A 22,134-nucleotide genomic window follows, 5' to 3' on the forward strand; every position below is an offset into this window, starting at 1 on the left:
ACCGTAGGTGCCGTGGTTTATTGCTGTGGGGTGTGCAGCCCAGTAGTATTTTCTAACGTCTGGTAGTCCGATTCCACCGTCATACCAACTGAGCGTTAGTTTTGGTAGAGCAATGCGCGGTCTCCCACTTCAAAGAAGGTCCCTCTGGAGTCCTTCGATTTCCTTGAAGTAGGAGTTTGGGACAGGGTCAGCCGAATTTTGTAAGGCATATAGGAAACGGGGCAGGGACATCATTTTAAATAGGGATGCCTTACCTAATAGAGAGATTGGGAGTGATTTCCAATTTATGATGTCACTTTTAAGCCTTTGCAGGGGTGGGACCAGGTTGCGGGCATATCTGATCGCTGGGTCAAGAGAGATAAATATGCCTAGATATTTAAAGCCTTCTGTAACTATTGGTATGGGGGCAGTCTCGGGGCAGTTGGGGAGAGTTTCCACAGAGAACATATATTAGCGATTTTTGCCAATTAACTCGAAATCCGGAATACCTGCCGAAAACGTCTAGGATGTCGAATACCGCAATCAAGTATCTCTTGGGGGAGGTGAGATAAAGGAGGATGTCATCCGCATACAGGGAAATACGGTCTTCCCAGTCTACCGACCATCGCATCCCTCGGACTACTGCATCTTTGCGGATCCATGCTGCGAGAGGCTCGAGGGCCAGAGCAAACAGTAAGGGAGAGAGGAGACAGCCCTGTCGGGTACCACGACTAAGTGTGAAGGTTTCGGATTTTTTGTTATTCACAACCACTTGCGCCATAGGTGCGCTGTAGAGTAATTTCACCCATCTGATGAATATCGGGCCAAATCCCAATTTTATAAGTACTGCGGAGATATACGGCCATTCCAGGGTTTCGAATGCCATAGTAGCATCCAGGGACACTGTGACTGCATCTTCACGAATGGTCGGTGCCCTACCCAGCACCCCGTGCACTCTGCGCAGGTTTAAAGCAGTGTTCCTCCGTGGCATGAATCCTGATTGGTCAGGATGCACCAATTCTCCTATCACCTTAACTAATCTGTTGGCGAGTAGTTTGGCTAGAATTTTAGGTTCGGCGTTCAGCAATGAAATGGGCCGGTGGGAGGCACAGTCCGTTTTGGGTTTTCCGTCTTTATATATAGTGACAATGGTCGCGATTCTTTGGTCTAGGGGCAGTAGTCCCTTCTCAGAACTGTTGTTATACATGGATTTCAGATAAAGGCTTAATTTGTCAGGGGGAAGCTTGCACAGCTCAATTGGAATACCGTTTGGGCCGAGGGCCTTACCCGGGTGTAGCACTTGTATAGCTAATGCAATTTCTTCAGTGGAGAGGGCACTATCCAGAAACAGTCGGTCAGCATCTGGGAGAGTAGGGAGAGAGATATCTTTTAGAAGATCTAAGGAGTCTGCATTTGTCTATGGGGCCACCGAGCTGTATACTGTGTGAAAATGGGCTGCAAATTGGTTAGCTATATCCTGGGGATCTATTATGGGGTTACCGTCAGTTCCTCTAAGCTCTGGGACAAGCCTGCTAGCGTGCTCCTTTTTATCAAGCCAGGCAATCAGTTTCCCTGCTTTGTCTCCCCAGTCGTAGATCCGGCCCAGCCTTTCTTGCCCCATTAGTTTGGCACGGTCAGTGACCAGAGCCCTATATTCGTCTTGGCGCAGCCGGAGTGCATGGAGCGTTTCAGGCGTGGCATCAGAGTTAGCGTCTTACTCAAGTCGATAGATCTCCTGTTCAACATCCGAGATGTCCTTCAACCTTTCCTTTTTTGCTCCCGATATGAGGGGCAAGGCCTGAACTCGGATCACCATTTTAAAGGCTTCCCAAACCGTTTGCGGGGATTCAACGGTATGTTAATTTTCCATAAAATAGTCGTCAATGGACTTGATCAATTCTTTACGTATTTTGGGGTTTTTGAGATGCCAGGGATTTATAGGGGCAATGCGTCCTATTTGTGCGTGATCTAGTACTATGTGGACCCATAGGGGAGAGTGATCAGATATGGCTCTGGCAAGATGCCGGATCTCATGGATGTCTGCGACCTGGGAAGCGGGGACAATTATGAAGTCCAGGCGGGAGAGACTGTTATGTGCACCAGAGTGAAAGGTGTGTTGGATTTTATCCGGGTTATAGGTTCTCCATCCGTCCACTAAGCCCATTGCCTCCAGAAAACTAGGAAAAGAGTGTGCAGCTGGGGGTAGTGCACGAGTGGGGTGCCTGTCTAGCGCGCCCGATAAGACAGAGTTGAAGTCGCTGCCAATTACGAGGTGCTCATCAGGCAACGTTAGCAGCAGAGCACTAAGGTCAGTGAAGGTGACAGGTTGTAGTCCAGGGGGCGCATACACAGACAGGAAAGTTATGCTTCGGCCCTCCCACGTGCCCGTAACCCCGACATATCTCCCACGGTCATCAACGTGTGTGGACGAAACAGATAAAGGGAATGATTTTTTTTGCATAATGCCCACCCCTCTTGAGTTAGATGTAAAGCCTGCGTGTGCCACCATGGAGTATCCCCACCTGTACATCGCTTTGCACTTATTCTCGATTAGGTGCATTTCCTGAAGCAGGACAATGTCCGGTGACAGTCTTTTAATATATTGCAACACCACACTTCTCTTAATTTTGTCTCCTAACCCATTAACATTCCAACTTAAGATTTTAACTTCTTTGTTCCGCTGCGTACCCACTGGCATGTAAGTAAGGTGTGACACTGTGTTTCACAGATAGGGACTATACCGTCGAGTAAATGCAAAAAATAAGAAACAAGAAAAAACAATCCCTCCCAACAACCCCCCGCCCTGCTTCCCTGCACTCTGGGCTCAAAACTGCCCATCTTAAAAATGCAGAGTGCCTGTCGCCCAACAAAAAGGCTAAAAGAAGAACGTGGAGGGAGGCTTTAGTGCCCCGCCGGCTCTCCTCCCTACCGTGTCAAATTATCGGTGCATTGTATGAGGAAAGCCAAAATAAAGAACATTATTTTATACCATATTAAAGTGTACAGTTCGGAACCTGTGAGTGTCAAGAAGCCATGCTCAGGTCCCAGCCCACGATGGGAGAAGGTGGCCTCGAACTCTTTCGCGGACACCCGGTGCAGGCACACTGTTCATTTCAATTTTCGTTGGGGCCTCGTTCCGTCGGGTCTCTCCGGCTGTCCAACCAGTCAGATGCGGCCTCTGGAAGGTCGAAGAAGTAGGTTTTCCCATCTGCCTCAACGCGCAGACGCGCGGGGAAGAGCACGGCGTATTTCAGGCCTCTATCCCGTAGCCTTCGCTTGACATCCAGAAATGAACGTCGACGCATCTGTACTGCGCGAGTAAAGTCAGGAAAGAAAGTGACATCCGAATTATCCAGATGGAGTGGAGGGGCGACTCTGACGGCTTGGAGAATCGTGTCTCTATCTCGGTAGTTCAACAGCCGGGCCAGTATCGGGCGGAGCAGAGCTCCCGACCTCGGGTGTCCCCCAGGTACTCTGTGTGCCCTTTCGACCACAAACAACTTGGAGAGACCCTTTGGTTGTAGTTTCGTTACGGTCAGGTCTTCAATGAACAGGTCTACGGCGGGGCCCTCCAATTTCTCTGGTACCCCCAGCACGCGTATATTGTTGCGCCTTAATCGCCCCTCATAATCATCAAGCTTATCCTCCGTGAATTTGCGGAACGCTTGTAGTGCTTTAACATCAGTTTGTACTTGCGAGGTATCTTCTACTAGACTTGCAGTGGTGGTCTCGAGGTGCTTTACCTTTTCCCTATATTTGGTGAGGTCCACTCTGATTAGCGTCACTTCAGAGGACAGGGCATCAATGGACGTGCGTACCCCTGTAATTGCCGCCATTAAGTCTTTCATGGTGGGTTCTGAAGGGTCATGTTCCGCACCACTTTGTTGCTTGTCGCCTACTCCCTTCCGCTCGGGTAGGTCCGCCTTCGAACAGGTGTAGCGGTCCAGCCTGCTCTGTTGGGACGTTTTCGCGCCCTTTGCATTGGACATGGTGAGGCCTTGGGCCCGGCCAATGAAGACACCGAGTCAGCCCCTCCGCCACAAAGCACCAGAGCAGGGTGATTATAGAAAGAGTCTCTTGAGGCAGGTCGCCCAGTGCGTAGCACGCAAATGAGTCGCCACGCGACGGGGTCCCGCAACAGCCCACGCACCCCCAGCGGGTTGTGTGGAGCCCCCCCGTCTCTCTCCAGCCGTCCCGCCGCAGTAAGGACCAGCTGAATGCACACCAGCACCCAGGGGTCCGGCAGCCGATATTAATTCTCCTGGCGAGTGCCCACTGTAGCACTTGGAGCCGAAATGAGGTAAGAGAGAAAAAAAGAGGGGGGGGGGGCCGGCACAGGAGTCCCCCTCGGTCGACACCGTCCAATGATGTGGGATGATGGGTGCCCGGTCCGCAAACACAAGTGTAATCCACTTTTATAAGGGCAGACAGTATGCTTTATTCCTTGTGCCCCACCTGCACTGCCTCACTAGGTGCCTGTAGCGTCAGCAAGGTGGCCCCCACCGCAGTCCATGCAAGTCAGCCACGGACAAATTGAACAGAAAGGTAGTAGTGTTCCCAAGCTGGGAATGGACCGCACATCAAACAATTGTCACAACATTCAAGTAAAGGCATATATTGTAAAACATAACTCTAGGTATCAAGGGGTGCTCAATTAGCCAAAGGCACTTACTACCTTGAAGTGCCGTAAGCAAAGTGAGATCACAAAATGCCGGAAAATTCTCTAGGAAAATTGGCCTGGACAGCACTCCCATATATAAAAAGCTGGGTCATGCACACTGCATATATTACACAGACCAGTAGCAGTATGATAGCTATTAAATCCAAAGTTCTTGTGCAACTTGAAAAGTTCAAGGATGATGAAATGATGATCCAACAAAATTCTGGGTATATTTGATGATTTTAATGTTCTTCAATACATGTTGAAAAAAGTCAGCCACGGAGTCTATTTTCAGGGCTCCATCCCTGCCGGCAGCCTCACGAGGCTCCCGGGTGCAGCACCAGGATGCCTTGCCTTAACGTCAGGTCCGGCTCACAGTACCGCCGGCAGAATGCGGGGCCGCAGCGTCACCCCACCGGATCGCTGCAAGGTGTCAGCAAGCCTCACGCGCACAGTCCGCTGCCTCGGGGATGAAGCAGGGGGCCGCGCCGGCACCCCCGACATCCACAGCGGCCAGCACTGCCACACAAGACACCGGCGCCTCTCACTCTGCAGGGCCCAGCTCCCGTGTATCTTCGGCTCCCGACGGCCGCTCGTGATCGGAGTCGCTGCAACAGGTTCCGCTTCCTCTCCGGTCCTTGTACCTACACCGGTCGGTCGGATATGTGTGGCGGATATGTGTGATAGGGGAGGAGGGCTCCGGAGAGACCCTAGCAAGCGGCCATATTACTTTTCCGCCAAGCCACGCCCCCTAGAGTGTATTGGTTTTGGGTAAAGTGGTGTATAGTGCATTGGTGTAGAGTGAAGTGACATAGAGTGCAACAGTGTAGAATAGAGTGGCATGGTATGGAGTGGTACAGAGTGTAATAGAGTGGTGTAGAGTGCGGCGGCATTGGGTAGATTGTTTCAGAGTAGACTGAAGTGGCATAGAGTGCAGTGGTATAAAGTAGAGTGTCGTAGAGTGCAGTGGTGCAGAGTAGATTAGAATGGATTGGTGTAGAGTACAGTGGCGTAGAGTCAAGCAATGCAGAGTAGAGTGGCACAGAGTTCAGTGGTAGGGGGTGAAGTGTTGCAGAGTAGAGTGATGTAGAGTGAAATGGCATGGAGTGGAGTGGTGCAGAGTCAAGTGGAGTGGTGCAGGGTAGAGAGCAGTGTTATAGAGTGGAGTGGTGCAGTGGCATAGAGTTCAGTTGCTTAGAGTACAATGGCATACTGTGCAATAGAGCGGCGTTATAGTGCTACAGCGTAGAGTGCAGTATAGTGACATAGAGTGCAGTAGAGTGGCATAGAGTCAGAGGCATGGAGTGCTGTGGCGTAGAATGCAGTCATGCAGAGTAGAGCAGGGTAGGCTCATCCATTAGAGTGTGGGGTGTTGACCCCCTGCTGCGAGCTACTACACCCTAGACAGACTCTGTACACCCATTTGTTCATTTCTTTAGTGTGGAAGTGAGGCTGAGGAGCTCTCTCTCTCCTGGTAATGATTGAATGAGAGGCTGTGTTAAGTTAACTGCGCATGTGAGATTGGCCGGCGTTTTTCATATGACCAATTTCACATGCACAGTTCAAGCATCCCTAATGAACGCTTCTGGACGCCTGAACAGCAGAGACACAGTCCCATCGGTCTCCAATGGAGTGTTGTGCCTCCCTTACCCAGTCAATCCTGGCACTGCTTTTATGCTGTTTGATATTAAAAGCCGCATGACAGCAGTGCTTGAATTGGCTGGGTTGCCATTTCCCAGCATGCATATCTTTTTGAGGATGTGCAAGGTGAGAGGATCACGTTTACTGAAGGTAGGAATATGTTTATTTACTTTACAGCAGTGTGAAAAATTACATTTTTATTGCAGAGATGATTGAATAGAATATGCCTTTAAATAGAACGTGCCCCGATCACCTCTGCAAAAGAAACTTAAGGATACCGTAATTCGGTAGCACTACCACTTTGGAAAGTCGCCAGCTGCCACTGAAGTAGACTGTCAGAGTGCAGTGGTGTAGAGTGCAGTAGAGTGGCGTAGAGTGCAGTGGCATAGAGTGCAGTGCAGTGGTGTAGAGTGGTGCAGAGTAGAGTGATGCAGAGGGCTGTGACGTAGAGTACAGTGGTGCAGAGTAGAACAGAGTGGCATTGAGTGCAGTGACATAGAGCGCAATGATATAGAGTGATGGGTGCAGTGGCGTAGATTGCAGTGGCATAGAGTAGAATGTTTTAGAGTAAAGTGGCGTAAAGTGCAGTGGTCCAAAGTGGTGGGTGTAGGTACAGTAGCGTAGGTGGTATTGGTTTTGAGTAAAGTGGTATAGAGTGAATTGGCATAGAATACACTGGTGGTGTAGAGTGGCACAGTGTAGACTGCAGTGGCGTAGAGTGGAGTGGCGCAGAAGGGAGTAGAGGGGCATAGAATAGATTGTTTCAGGGTAGAGTGGAGTAGTGCAGGGTAGAGTGTAATGGCATAGAGTAGTGGCGTAGAGCACGGTGGCATAGAGTAGTGTGGCATAGAGTAGAGTGATGCAGCGTTGACTGCAGAGGTGTAGAGTGGAGTGATACAGAGTGGAGTACAATGGTGTAAAGTGCAGTAGATTAGAGCGCAGAGGTGTAGAATAGATTGTTTCAGAGTAGAATGAAGTGGCATAGAGTGGAGTCATGCTGGATAGAGTGGACTGGCGTAGAGTGCAATGTTGCAGAGTGGAGTGGCATAGAGTGAAGTGGTGCAGAGTACAGTGGCCTAGACTGGAGTTAGTGCAGTGGCGAAGTGTGCAGTGGTGCATCGTACAGTGGGGTAGAGTGCACTGACATAGAGTAGAGTGGTGCAGACTAGAGTAGAAAGTTGTAGAGTGAAGTTGCATAGAATGCAGTGTCAGAGTGCAGTGGTGCACAGTAGATTAGAGTGGGATAGAGTGCATTGGCATAGAGTGCAGTAGAGTGGCATAGAGTGGTGTAGAGTAGAGTATAGTGGCATAGAGTAGAGTGGCACAGACTAGAGTGGCATTGAGTAGAGCAGTATAGAGTTCAGTGGCAGAGAGTGCAGTGCTGCAGAGTAGAGTGTTGTAGAACGCAGTGGTGTAGATTAGTGCAGAGTAAAGTGAAGTAGAGTGCAATAGTGTGGAGAAGAGTGGCATAGAGTGCAGTGGTGTATAGTGGCGTAGAGTGCAGTGGTGCAGAGTAGATTGGCGTAGAGTGCAGTGGCGTACAGTGCAGTGGTGTAGAGTGCAGTGGCATAGAGTGCAGTGGCAAAGAGTGGAGTGGAGTGGCGTGGTGTGGAGCGGTGTAGAGCGGAGTGGTGCAGATTGGTATAGAGTGGTGTAGACTGTAGTGGCATAGAGTAGATTGTTTCAAAGTAGAGTGAAGTGGCGTAGTGTGCTTAGATTGTTTCCGAGTAGAGTGAAGTGGCATAGAGTGCAGTGGTATGAAGTAGAGTGCCGTAGAGTGCAGTGATGCAGAGTAGACTTGAGTGGATTACGTAGAGTGCAATGACATACAGTGGAGTGATGAAGAGTTCAGTGGTTTAGAGTTCAGTGGCGTAGAGTGGTATAAAGTGGAGTGGCAGAGGGTGCAGTGTTGCAGAGCATACTGTCATAGAGTGAAGTTGTGTATAGTAGAGTGGTATGGAGTGCATTGACGTAGAGTGCAGTGGCCCAGAGTATAGTGGTGCAGAGTGAAGTGGCACAGAGTAAAGTGGCGTAGAGTACAGTGGCACATAGTAGAGCGGCATAGATAGCAGTTGCATGAACTATAGTGGTGCAGAGTATAATAGAGTGGCATAGAGGTCAGTGACACAGAGCAGAATAGAGTGGCATAGAGTGCAGTGACAGAGTACTATGGCATAAAAAGTGCAGTTGCATGAAGCATAGTGGCGCAGAGTGCAGTGGTGCAGAGTAGATTGGCGTAGAGTGCATTGTTTTTGAGTGAAGTGCATTGGCATATAGTGCAGTAGCGTAGAATGGTGCAGAGTAGAGTGCAGAGGCGCTGAGTGCAGTTGCACAAGTGCAGTGACGTAGAGTACATTGCTTCAGAGTAGAGTGAAGTGGAGCAGAGTAGATTACAGCGGCTTAGAGGGGTTTGGCATAGAGTGCACTAGTGTACAGTGGAGTGGTACAGAGTAGAGTGCATTTGCACAGAGTTCATTGTTGCAGAGTAGGGTGGCATAGAGTGGAGTGGTGGGGAGTGGTGTAGAGTGCAGTGGAGAAGAGTGTAGTGGTGCACGGTAGAATAGTGTAGAGTAGAGTGCATTGGCATAGAGCAGAGTGGAGTGGTGTAGAGAGGCATATAATTGAGTGGTGAGAAGAGTATAGTGGCAGTGTGGAGTGGAGTAGCATAGTGTGGAGTGGTGCAGAGTAGAGTGCAGTGCAGTGGCATGGAGTGGTACAGAGTACAGTGGAGTGGGGTAACGTGGAGTATGCATGGTATAGTACTGCCATTACAGAGAACACATCTTAAATTGAAATGGCCATTACATTTGCACTCACATACAATTTTACTGATAAAAGCATACAGCGCACAAACGATAACGCGTGGAAATGTCATCAGCTAATGTATTGATTTGATTGTTAGCTCAGTTCATTTATAGACATTTAAATTTTGTTGTGGGCTAGAAAAAAAATAACGTCTGTACAGCCATCCTCAAGCAGCCCCCAGTAGCCAACATGATTGTCACATAAATCCTCTCACTTTGAAGTCAGAGAAAGAAGTATAAACATCAAGCCCCCTGGAAGACAGAGCCTCGTGTTTGACCTCTGTCTTTTAAAGCAGAGCAAATGTGACAATATAAGAACAATATTTTAATTGCCGGTTTACAGAAAGCTAGTTTGTGGAAGAATACAATAAACGAAGTTTGGGCAACGGGAGGAACGAACTTGAGTTGGACAGCCTAAATCAACTAAAGCCAGAAAATGTGAGCAGTGATGGCTCCTCCGCTAAGGCGGAGGAGCATCGCCCCACTGCTTCGCAGCAGTGAAGTAAAGGAAACATAAAATGATAATAACTTGCGTTATTATCATTTTATGTTACTTCTGCTGCAGCGCTGCATTTGGGGCGCGGCTGCTCCGATGACAGAAGAGCAGGGGAGGCAGGGGAGGAGTGGTTTGCCCACTCCTAAGTGCACATGACTGTTTGTCCGGCCCTCTCGGGTCGGCCAAAACATTCATGCACACTTTGCATTTTCTCCGTGCAGGCTGCGTGGAGAACATGCCCAGGCCCCCATTCCCTGGCTGAGTGCGGAACCACGGCGCTCAGACCAATCACAACGCAGCCTTGCAGCGTTGTGATTAGCTCAGGGAAGCCTGGGTGCTTCCTGCGTCCTGCTGTGGGGCCAGAGATAGGAAGAAGAGGACGAAGGAGAGGTGTCAGCCGGCCGTCACAGGTAAGTTTTTTTTACTTTTTTCATTGTCCCCCTGCCCCCAACCCTCCCTCCCCCCTTGCCCCCCAACCCGGGTCCAGTAGCAGCCGCTACTGAATGTGAGTAATAAACCACAAAGCCAATGGTAAGCAACAAGCGGAATGCATTCCTAGGCCAACTTTCTGAATGTCCCCAAGATGTCTTTAGCAAACCAGAGAGCCGCACTGTCTGGTTTGCTGCGACCTATACTTGGGGGCAGATTTACAAGCCCCTTGCGCCACTTTTGCGTCACTTTTAACATGGGAAAAGTGACGCAAAAGTGGCGCAAGGGGCTTGTAAATCTGCCCCTTAGTTCCCTGAGTATGAGCAGTCATTGGATACTGGTCATGCAGTCATAAAGATGGGAAAGAAGCTATGCTCCAGGTGAGGAAGGAAAGACATCTAGTAAGAAGCAAGCAATGAGATTAACAAGAAAGCCACCTAGGGGTAAGCAGCGGGCTGTCCCAAAGCTCACCGTAAGTATTGCTGTTGTCCAAAAGACAATAGGCTTGGATGCGAGACCTAAAAATGAAATAAATAAGTGAATGGAACAGTAAATGGCACATTACAGAAAAGCAGCCAGAAATGTTGGTGATTCATGGCGGGATCTTGGCAAGCGCTTTCTCTTCATCTAGAACAAGGCGAGTGCTGTTGATTGGCCATTAAATCAGGACCCTTTTGACTTGCCTACAGGATCCCAAGAAGGTCAGATGGAGCCGCGTCTTTTCAGGTCTATTTGATTGCAAACACGATTTAAGGTCCAGAGGCTTGAGCATGCACCAAACCTCTTGCATCACCCCTTTTCGCCTTTCCCCATGAATGGGGCCTTAGTCCCGCTGGCACTGACATAGCTGCCCGCGGTGGGGCCCGACAAAGTGCCCCCAGGGCGCATATCTATAGATCAGCTTGACGCTTTGGAGCTGCCAGATGCCAGGCGGGCTCGTCCCATTGAGTCGGTCAGTTCTCCCGCTGAGCCCTAAAAGGCCCGCACATCCCTTCCACTCGCCCCATTCCTGGAGTATGCCCTCCATTCCCCGTGGAAATGGAAGCAGGCTGACTAAAAGCTTCACCGGGGCCCTCCTGCAGCTGGCGGCTTCAATGGTCTTCGGAGGAGCAGCGCTGGAAAGACAGCCTAGGAGGTTGAGCGGCTACTGCACAGATCTGGGATTAGTCTGGAAGATTAAATCCTCACAGGTAGGTCCGACTCGGCCTTTTGTCGCCGCATACCTCCAAAGCCATTGCAATAGTAATAATACGCACACCAATTAATGTAATATGTATATGCATTTCATTTTACGTGGTAAGGTGTTATGTATAAATGTTCGATGGTTGATATATTCATTCAAAAAGAAGGGGGAATGTCTGACAGAGGAATGCTTTCTTAACTTTACTTAATCATTTTATTTAGACATTTGCAAAGGAGGTCAGAGCTCATCGAACAGCAGAATTGGCTGTTTTTACAGATTTACAGCAGAATATAGAATTAATTGCTTTTGTCAGCTCACATTGTGTATATCGCGGATCTAAAAGGAAGTCAACATGCCGGCGCTACAGACAATGCTGCAAAGAAATATAAATTATAAAAGAAGGCCTTTGCAGTTGAGTGTACCTGCCATAGACACACTGACCAACAGAGATATCAGGAGGTTTGTCCATCTGCCAGTTGGCAGTTCGCCTGCAGGTGCAGTAATACTTTGCTGGGGAAGCGTCAGTCGTATGGCATGCCTGACCCTGCCTGATGTCACTGACTTCTTCCCAGCTTCACAGACCTTTTGAAGGTGTGCCTGTCAGAATGTGACAGGCCCTGCTCCAGCGCCACGTGCCTTGAGGAGTCAGTGCCCTGGTGGGAGATCCTCTGGGTTTTCTGATGGTCCAGCAGTGGCGGCCGGCTTAGGTAAACATAGTGAGGTGTGTCGGAGCGGGGTGGGAAGGGAAGGGGGGAAGTCGACAGACGACAGAATAGGTATAATTGAATAAATAAATAGAACCTATTCTCACATCTGTCGGCTTCCCCTCCCCCGCCCCACTCACCACGCTTACCTGTGCTGGCCGCCACTGTGATCCAGTGCCCCTGTGCAGGCACTGCTAGTTGCCAACTGATGTGTAATGCACAGGACTTATTAATGCCAAACAATGGAACAACAAGGCAGCAACAAGAGCCAGGTGACGGTTGAGGGCAGGGCTCGAGTCAGGGGTACACGCAGGTACACGGCGTCCCCCCACTCTTTTCACAGGGTGGACGCCGCCCCCCATGCCAAGAAGCTGGGCCCCACAGAAATATGCTGAACGCGCCCCGGTGTAATTTTCAGACACCGGGACACGTTCAGCACGTGACGCCATGAGGTCATTTGCATATTATCAGTCCCCCCACTTCTTTTTATAGGACTTGTGCCCTGGTTGGGGGTGCATTTGAACATGTGTAACTCACCAGGGTCTGTATTACTGAAGTACCCCGGGGGCGTAACAGCATTTTACACTCGTTTTGTGCACCCATGGCCCATGTTGGTATTACAGAAGGGGCCATACAGGGATTACAAAAGGGGGCGCATATGCTTGTGTGGCCCCTTCTGTAATACATCGCTACCCCTGGCACCTAATACTACCGGTCATTCCCCGATCCCTAAGGTTGCTCCTCCCCCCCACAGACACACCTGGAAAGGTTTTCTGGGTAACGTGAGGTCTCTCCCCAAACATGCCATAGAGATCTGGGACATATTAAATACCGAATCACCCGATGTGGGTTTCCTGACCGAATGGCTGAAACCTTCTAGTGGCCCCGCAATTACTGTCGCCATTCCAGAAGGTTATAGGATTCAGAGACTCGACAGGCAGGCAAAAACTGGGGGAGGGGTCGCTATTATCCACAATGAGCGAGTAAAAATCGCTAATTTAGAACAACGCACCAATGCGCAGATCGAAATTATGATCTTTAGGATGGAAATGACCCCCTATGACTCATGGAGAGGGGCACTGGTATACCGGCCTCCGGGCCCCATTGCAGACTTCTCTACGCAGCTTATGGAAATGATAGCTCCCCATGTGATCTCCGCCAGTAATTTTCTACTGTTAGGAGACTTCAACATACATAGTGAAAGCCCTGACTTTCCAGAAATATCATCCTTTCTTGCCGATCTATCCACACTGAACCTTACCAAAATGAACGACGGCCCCACCCATTCAGCAGGCCATACTATTGATATTGTTTTCACTAACTCACCCCGGCTCACTTGTGAAGCCCCACGCCCTGTGTGCTGGTCGGACCATGCACTTATTAACTTTCAAGTGCAGGGACTCCACGTACCCCCTATATCGGCCACCCGCACCCAATTCTCATTCAGACAGTGGCACAAAATCAGCCCGAGTCTTTCCCATTAGCCTTCACACCCCCCAGGTACCCCCCCAGTTAATAACCTCGAAGAAAATCGTACCCTCTTCAATACAACGGCCCTAGCGGCCATCAACGCGATTGCCCCCTTAAAAACCTGCACGAAAGCTCCTAGACAATCCCAGGCCATATGGTTCACTCCTGAACTACGTAAGACTAAAAGCCACTGTAAAAACCTGGAAAGAAGGTGGTGACGCACTCACCTCAAAGCAGACAAAGAGAACTATAGAGCTGCTCTTACCCTATATCATAAAAACATCAAACAGGACCGTAGAACCCATATAGCTCAGCAGCTAAGTCAGGCAGACAATACTCCTAAAATCCTTTATCAAATTCTGAAAAACTTCACCTGCCCCAAAGCATGTGAACTAGTAGAAAACTTCTCCCAGACCCTTTGTAATAAAATCAGTACATTTTTTATACAAAAAAATCGATGCCATCTACGATAAATTCCCCAAGACCTGCCGCACATTGACGTCAGATGTTACCCCTGAAACCCCCAATATTGGTCATGTAACTCTGCTGGCCTTTCCCCCTCTTTCTCGAGAGGAGACTATAGCACTTTTGCGCAAGGTTAAATCCGGCTCACCCCTAGATGTCATGCTTGCAAAAATCTCGGCCTCCCTTGCCACCCTGCTTTCCGACTCTGTCAGCTTCCTATTAAACTCATCCTTGAAAGAAGGCCTTGTACCTCCTACCTGTAAAGCGGCCCAGGTCATTCCGCTGCGGAAAAACAACAAAGCCCCCATGGAAGACCTTTCCAACCTACGCCCTATTTCCCTCCTCCCCTACCTGAGCAAGGTCCTTGAAAAACATGTGAATAAACATCTCTCTGAACATATCGAATTGACCAGCTACCTGGACTCGTCTCAATCCGGCTTCCGCGCCCATTATAGTACGGAAACCGCTTCGGTGGCCGTCACTGACTACATCAGGCTCGCGTTAGATCAAGGCCAACCCACCCTCCTGGTGCTTTTAGATCTCTCTGCCGCATTCGATACGGTCGACCATCAGACCTTGCTCAGGAGAATGAGGGAGGCCGGATTGGGGGGAACGGCGTTGAAATGGGTAACCAGCTTCTTATCTAACCGCACTCAAACTCTCAATCTGGGTCCGTTTCGGTCCACCACTGAAAAATTGACCAAGGGCGTGCCACAGGGCTCTTGTTTGAGCCCTACTCTGTTCAATATCTACGTGGCCCCCTTGGCCACACTACTGAGAAAACATGGGTTCATCCCTTTATCTTACGCAGATCATACCCAACTCATTTTTCCCTTTGACAAATCATCTCAGACAGGCCAAGCATCCTTCTCCTCTGGCATGCTGGCCATCTCTCAGTGGATGCGCAGCAACTCTTTACAGCTGAATGTCAGCAAAACGGAAATTATTCTATTCGGAGAAGCTCCCCTTCTGTGGTCGCCTACCTGGTGGCCCAATGAATTGGGCACTGCCCCCGCCCCTAAAACCACATCAAAAAACGTAGGATTGCATCTCGACCAGGCCCTGACAATGAAAGATCACGTCTCCCACACAGTCAGCGCATGTTTTCAGGCGCTGGGCCTTCAGAGAAGAGCCCTCCCCTACCTTCCGGACTCCTTTCGTAAGACTCTTGTACAGGCCCTGGTATTGAGCAAATTGGACTATTGTAACGCCCTTCTGGTCGCTGCCAATGAGACCGCCCTTAACCGTTTGCAAGTGGTACAAAACACCGCAGCCAGCTCAGTTGCCAACGCACCCTACAGGTCAGCCTCACTCCCATTGCTTCAACAACTCCACTGGCTACCTGTGCGGAAACGAGTGAAGTTCAAGCTTTGCTGCCTGACACACAAGGCACTGTGGGGCCCCGGTCCTCCTTACCTGGCGGAGAGGTGCTGGAGCAGAGTTTTCTGTTGAAAATTCATCGGGTTTTCAAGCTTCAGTTGTCTAAACGTGGTAAAAATAAAAGTACTAATTTTAATAATTAATTATTTGTTTTGTGTAAATGTTTTTTTTATTAATCAACATGTATGTATTAACAAGAGAAAAACTGACACGAGGGAAACGCTTATATGTTGCTATTGACAATGTGCATGTTTTATTAAATAAACGTTGCTGAGTGCTGTTTATTTTTAAGCACGAAACGCTTTTGAATTAATGCTTTTCTGTGTTGCTAAAGCTAGATAATTGCATACACATAAGGGTATTAGTGGGGTTAACACTGTTTAATCATTATGCTGTGGTAACGTTGTTTTGTCTCTTTTAATTAAGATGGTCTATTGTGGCCTATTGTGGCCTACTAAAAGATGGCTGACTTTTGAAGCCTGGTTTCGAGTGAGAATTTGTGATGGAAAAGGCCTTGCTGAATATGGACGCGAGTCATCTGTCCACAGTCCTTGCCTGGTTAAAACTTTCCGTGAGGACAGCAGCAGATCTGGGCATGTTTCCAGATGTATTGGGACAGCAGCCTTGGCAGCCTTGGAAAACAAAGGAGCTTTAAAGAAAGACTCTAAGCTGTGAGCTCACCAGAGGAAATATGTGGAAGTTGAGAAGAAACATTTTAAGATTTAGTTCCTGTTCTGTCTTTTTATTTTTGTGACTTTTTCTGAGCGGAGATTTTTCAAAATGTAGCGATGCTACATCCTTTCCTTCTCGCTCTGCTCAGCGGTTTGGCGGATGAAGAGAAAATTAAATGTTTCTTTCCTTTGTTTGAATTATTATAAATATATTAGACCAGAGAGGGTTCCATTCCATTGCGGTTTTACTTTCTTCCCAAACCTGCGTTGGTGAGGATCGATGCTGTAAGGACGGTGACTTGGGAGATTTCTACCGAGAGACTTGTCCTGATGACCCATTCTGACATTTAGCTAGAATAGGTAATTATGAGAAAATGATTTATTCTGATTAATTTCTTTTGACTAAACTTTAGATAAAAATCATAACTTTAATACGGTGTTGGTGATTATTTCTTGTCAATTATTGAGTACTCTATTTGATTATTGATGTATAGATTGTTTAGATTATGACAATTGCAATAGCTAGGTCTTATCGACCTCGGTGTAGGTGTGGGGGTTTAGGAGTTTAGGAGTGTTCTTTCCACAGGTTCGATGCTAATAGAGTATTTGAGTATATGTTAGTGAAATGGGCCCTAGTGTATGGTGAGTGAATGTGCGTGTAACTGTGAAATTACTCTATCCGTGGAAGTAGGGAGATTTTGTACACCCCAATCTGCATCAAGTTCCTGGTAGCAGAGTGATGATGGTTATTGATGATTGTCTTGATCTGATTAGATTGCTTGTACATTAGCTTATTGATTATTGATTATTGATTGATGTTGGTATATGTACTAATACTATATGTTGGAGTCGTCATGTTGAGTTATATGTAGTGCTTCTGGAATTTGGGAGCTAGTAGCAGTTCCGTAGTAGGGCAGAGGGAAGTATATGCTGCTCTCGGGAAAGACGGGATTGTTGGTCCTGTACGTATGCAGGAAAATTCACATTGTCTGGGTTCGGAATCAGTGACATTGTTATATGTTACTATTAGAGATATTTCTGGTATATAAGGAGTGCGTATGGTAGTGAAGGTTATCTATGAAACTCTGGTTTTAAGTCCCAGGGATCCGTAAGGTTCGCCGTTAAAGCTTATCGCGGGAGAAGTAATAGGTATTCTCTGAGCTTGTTTGAGAAACTTTGGTGTGTGTTATAATTCTGTAGTGGAGCAGATTGTTCGCTGTTCTCGGGAAAAGCAGGATTCTGTATGTATGTACTATATTTTCTTGTATGAATGTGCGTGAATGTTTATGCATTTAATTGATTGTAAGACTCTTTGGACAAGTCCTAGAGGAAACAGTTAATGAATGTATGTTAGAGGGGCAGAGTAGGGGGATGTGCTACTGTGTCAACGAGAGGTTTCTTGTGAAATAGATTTTCTTTATTATTCTTTGGTTAGCGAAGCAGACAATGGAGATGTTTATATGTTGTAACTAATAGATTTTGTAGAAATTCGACACAAAGTCTACTGAGAAATTTTGTAAAGGAGGGGTAGACGACTGACTGGAGACAGGAGCGAGAAACTGCAGCGACTGCTGACGTCAAACAGACCGCGCTCTCATTGGATATTGGATCAGAATAGTGCTCGCGCTGAGATTGGTGCGTTGGTGTGAGCCGCGCAAGGATTGGTGGAGCTATTTAGTGACGTAACGTTCCAGGATTGGTGCGTTAGTGTGAGTCGCGCTGTTATTGGTTGAAAAATCATATTGTGTAGTTGTATTACGGAAGGGATTAGAAAGTTTTGGTAAGCGTTAAAATGTATTACCAAGAGGAGAAAAAGAAAAAATCTTTGTTCAGAAAGATTAAAAATTGGTTTGACAAGGATAAAGATGTTAAAACGAGAGAGGGTGAATTGTTACCTCCATCGAAAACGCCTGCATCCTTCATGGCTGCGAGATATGGGTATCATACCCGTATATGGTTGGAGAATTGGGTTAGGTATACCAAAGAAGATGGAGTTTTGGCATTTCCAGAACATGGTTCATTTAATCTGGCCGTGTTGAAAAATTTACGGGAAAAGATGTTATGTCTTGACCCAAGACCAAGACCGACGCAATTCGAGGCTTTAGTGGAATGGGAAGAGGAAGTACATGAGCGAGAGAAACAGAGGTCTGGAGGCAACTATAGGTATATGTTTGGGAGGAGACATGGTCGTGAAACTCATCATGATCGAATGACCAGATGGCGAGATGCTAGTATGTCAGAAGGATTATATCCTGTGAGAACAGTTGAAGAGGGAGCAGAAAGGGTTCCTGAGGCAGAAGTGAGAAGATATGGAGTTAATGAATATGAGGATGAGGTTTTAAATGACATGATTTACAAAAGACCACCTCCATATAGACCGGAACCAGAAGAGAGTACACCAATTGTTTCTCCGATAAGAGATACGCATCGTATCATTGAGACAGAAAATGTGACACCTGAATTAAGAAGTGGTAATCCTTTCAGGGAGAGAGAAAATAGAAGCAGTGGCGAAAATACGAGAGAATTAGCCAGAACTACATCGGAGTTGACTGAAAAATCAAGGAACTGACAAAAAATCTAGATGCTGTTACGGTACCCGTAACCATAGGTCCGGTTATGCCTGTTTTTGATAAGCAGAGGAAGGGTGAGAATGGTTTGGTCATTCCATATGTTGGGAATAGATTGACAAATTTGGCTGGTCCTTCAGGAGATTCAGGGAAAAGGGCAGGAAAATTCAGACATAACACCTGTAATGAAGAATTAGAGGAGTCTAATTCAGGACTGGATGCTGGTGAAGCTAGTTGTTCAGGGATGCCGATTTTAGAACCGCAGAAGAAAGTGGTTCCAGTGAGAAAATCTACTGAAATAACAGCTGAGGATTTGAATGAATGGATGAAAGTTCTTCAAAAGAGGGATAAAGATTCACAAGCAATTGATGTTGCTAGGTTACGTGTAGAATTAGAAGAGCTTGTTGCAGGGACAGTTCCAACAGAAATTCTAAAAAATCATCATGATGGTGAATTATTATTCATGTGTAAGAATATTACCTGGAGAGCAAAAAATACACATGACAGATTAAGAGCAATAGCAAATGACTATGGAGTTGACATTGATAAAGTGAAAGTTTTGCAGAAGTCTTACAGGATGGATTTCACAGACAAGGATATAGAAAATTTAAATGGTACTGGTAGAACAGGACAGATTAAAGAGATGATCGCTTTATTGCGAAAATGGGGTGATGTTTAAAAGTGGAAGGATAGATGGTATAAAAAGAGAGAAGAATCAGGGGATAGGACTTATTCAGCATTTCCTGTGAGAGAAAAGGAAAAACCAGTGGATACTTATCCTATGAGAGAAATACCTGGAGGAGGATATGTACATGTTCCATGGACCAGACAGGATATTTTGTCATTTACGAATGATTTCCCTCGATTGAGAGAAAAGCCCGTCGAGTGGTACAGGCAGGTAGACAGGTTTGTGAAATTGTCAAAAGTGCTGTGGATTGACCTGAATAGTCTGTTTGATATAATTGTTCCAGCAGACTTGTGGGCTGAGTGTAAAATAGTTGTGAGTTGGCCTACTGAGGAATATCCAAGAGATCAGAGAACAGGAGCACCAGATCCAGAAGTAATGAGAAAGTATGAGCAGGTGATTGTATACCTGAAAAATAAAGTACCTCCAAAAGAAACAGACTGGGTTAAAATAGATCGAACACATCAGGAAGCAAAAGAATCAGTACATGCTTTTTACGGGCTATTGATCTATCGCCCCCCAGGAGCCCCAGGCAATTTTATCAATTCCATATTCGAATCTGTATCACAATTAGCGTCCTCCACCTCCAACTTCCTTATACTAGGTGACCTGAATTTCCACTTCCTAGACCCCACGGATCGAGTAGCCTCGGATATCAGACACGACTTAACATCTTTAAAGATACATCTAGTGAACAACGAGCCTACCCATGAGAAGGGCCAGTTACTGGACCCTATTCTCACCAATATAGCAGCGGTGACCACCAACCTACCTGTGACTTTACCATGGACGGACCATTTTCTGGTCCCTTTTTCCTGGGAAATCCCCAAACCTACTCTCCTAACCCCTAAAACCCAGGTTACCGACCGACAATGGCGCAAATTGTCTCTGGAGAATTGGGCTGCTTCTCTTGCAGACTCCATTCCCGAGCTCTCCTTTGACCCCAACACGGCTGACAAACAATTTTGTGATTGGATCACCTCGTCCCTTGATACGATGCTTCCGAAAACCACGACCCTTAAACAGCCCAAGAGAATTTCCCCCGCTTTATGGTATACTCCAGAGCTTAAAGCTCTGCGCCAAGAGTGTAAAAAAACCGAACGCGCTTGGAGACGTGAAAAATCAGGAACCAATAAAAACACCTACTCTACTTCTCTTCTAAACTACAAAATCGCCATTCGCAAAACCAAAAGCGCGTTTTATCAGAAGAGATTAGAAAAAGCGTGATGCTCCAGTAAGGAAGCATACGCCATCCTTAAAGAGCTCTCAAAACCCCCAGAACAAGGACTGGGACCTCCTTCCGATCCTAAAGCAGACCAGGAGAAATGCCAAAAATTGGCTAACTTCTTCCATGACAAAATTCGACTTATTCTGGACTCAATTCCTTCCTCGAGCCCAGGGGACGAAACTGTCTCCCAATACACTACATCGTCCACTTGTCTGTCCACATGGGGCCAGGTCACAATAGACGAGGTGAGAAATACGCTCAACTCCATGAAGAGCGGCTCCCCTAGGGACCCTGCTCCTCTTCGGATCCTTAAGGAGGTAGCCCCCACTATCATCCCCTCCTTTACTCATTTGATTAATACCTCACTCCAACAAGGAGTCGTACCCTCGAGCTGGAAGAAAGCTGTGGTGAAAGCCCTACTGAAGAAACCTTCTCTCGATCCTGAGAATCTGGCGAACTACAGGCCCATTTCCCTACTCCCAGGAGTCAGCAAGATCGCGGAAAAATTAGTCAACAGGAAACTCTCGCAGTTTCTAGAGGCCAATAACAAACTAAAAAGTTCCCAGACGGGCTTCCGACCAGGGCAAGGCACGGACATCGCCCTCCTGGCAGCGGTAGAGGAGGCCAGAGCGCTATTGGATGGGGGAGGATCAGTGGCAGTGATCCTCCTCGACCTTAGCGCGGCGTTCGATACCGTCGACCATCAACTCCTTATCGAAAGACTGGCAAGGGTTGGAGTAGAAGGTACAGCCCTATCCTGGCTGTCATCTTTCCTGGCCCAACGGTCCTATCAGATTTGGGAGAAGAACGCCCGCTCCTCCGAAATGCCCCTCCAATGTGGGGTGCCTCAGGGCTCTTCCCTGAGCCCCACATTATTTAATATCTATATGTCCACATTGGAGGAGGTTATCACCCCATTCGGAGTGAGCGTCGTCAGCTATGCTGACGACACACAACTAGTGGTGTCTTTGTCCCATCCCAAACAACAGAAAGCTGATCTCTTCAACTGTCTTACGCAGGTTCACCGTTGGATGAATAGATCAGCCCTAAAACTAAACGGGACAAAAACGGAGGTCCTTATACTTGGCCCAAAAGGAACCTCACTCCCCCTGGATAGTTGGCCAGCCTTTCTAGGTCCCCTCCCTGACCCAAAAATAGAGGTGAAAAGCTTGGGAGTATGGATCGACTCCGATCTCTCATTTACTCCGCAAGCAAAGAAGGTAGCAGGGACCTGCTTCGGTCTTCTAAAATCTCTGAGGAAAGTCCTGCCCCTTCTTCCCCCTAAACCCCAACAACTGTTAATCCAAGGTCTCATAATATCGAGACTAGATTACAGTAACGTGATTTATCTGGGCGCTCCCGAAGCGACCCTTAATAAATTGCAGAGAGTTCAGAACACTGCTGCCCGGATCGTCACAAACACCCCGGCCAGATCATCTGCTAAACCCGCTCTCAAACTTCTTCATTGGCTCCCCATAAGGGAGAGAGTCAAATTCAAGGCCCTGTGCCTGGTACACAAAACATTGCATAACCAAGGTCCCCCAATCCTCACCAATTTTGTCACCCCTTACACTACCACTAGATCCCTCCGTTCTAACGCAGAAAACCTCATCAATACCCCGAGATTCAGGAAAGCCCGATCAGGAGGAAGACGCTTCTCGGTACAAGCTGCCCGTCTTTGGAACTCACTCCCCCATGACTTACGTCTTGAACCACAATATCTGCGCTTCAGGAAGCTGCTAAAAACTCATCTCTTTCCCTAGCTTCCATGC

At 47.6% G+C, this 22,134-nt stretch overlaps 1 long non-coding RNA gene across 1 annotated transcript in view; it reads right to left on the reverse strand.

Annotated features, from left to right (window-relative positions):
- Positions 1-22,134, reverse strand: part of LOC146857439 (uncharacterized) — a 131,117-nt gene that overhangs the window by 95,519 nt on the left and 13,464 nt on the right. The window contains exon 2 of the long non-coding RNA XR_014979907.1: positions 15,248-15,313. This is a non-coding gene — a long non-coding RNA (uncharacterized LOC146857439). The remainder of the gene's footprint in view (positions 1-15,247; positions 15,314-22,134) is intronic.

This window comes from Triturus cristatus, chromosome 3_2, assembly GCF_964204655.1.
Source record: "Triturus cristatus chromosome 3_2, aTriCri1.1, whole genome shotgun sequence".
NCBI lineage: Eukaryota > Metazoa > Chordata > Amphibia > Caudata > Salamandridae > Triturus > Triturus cristatus.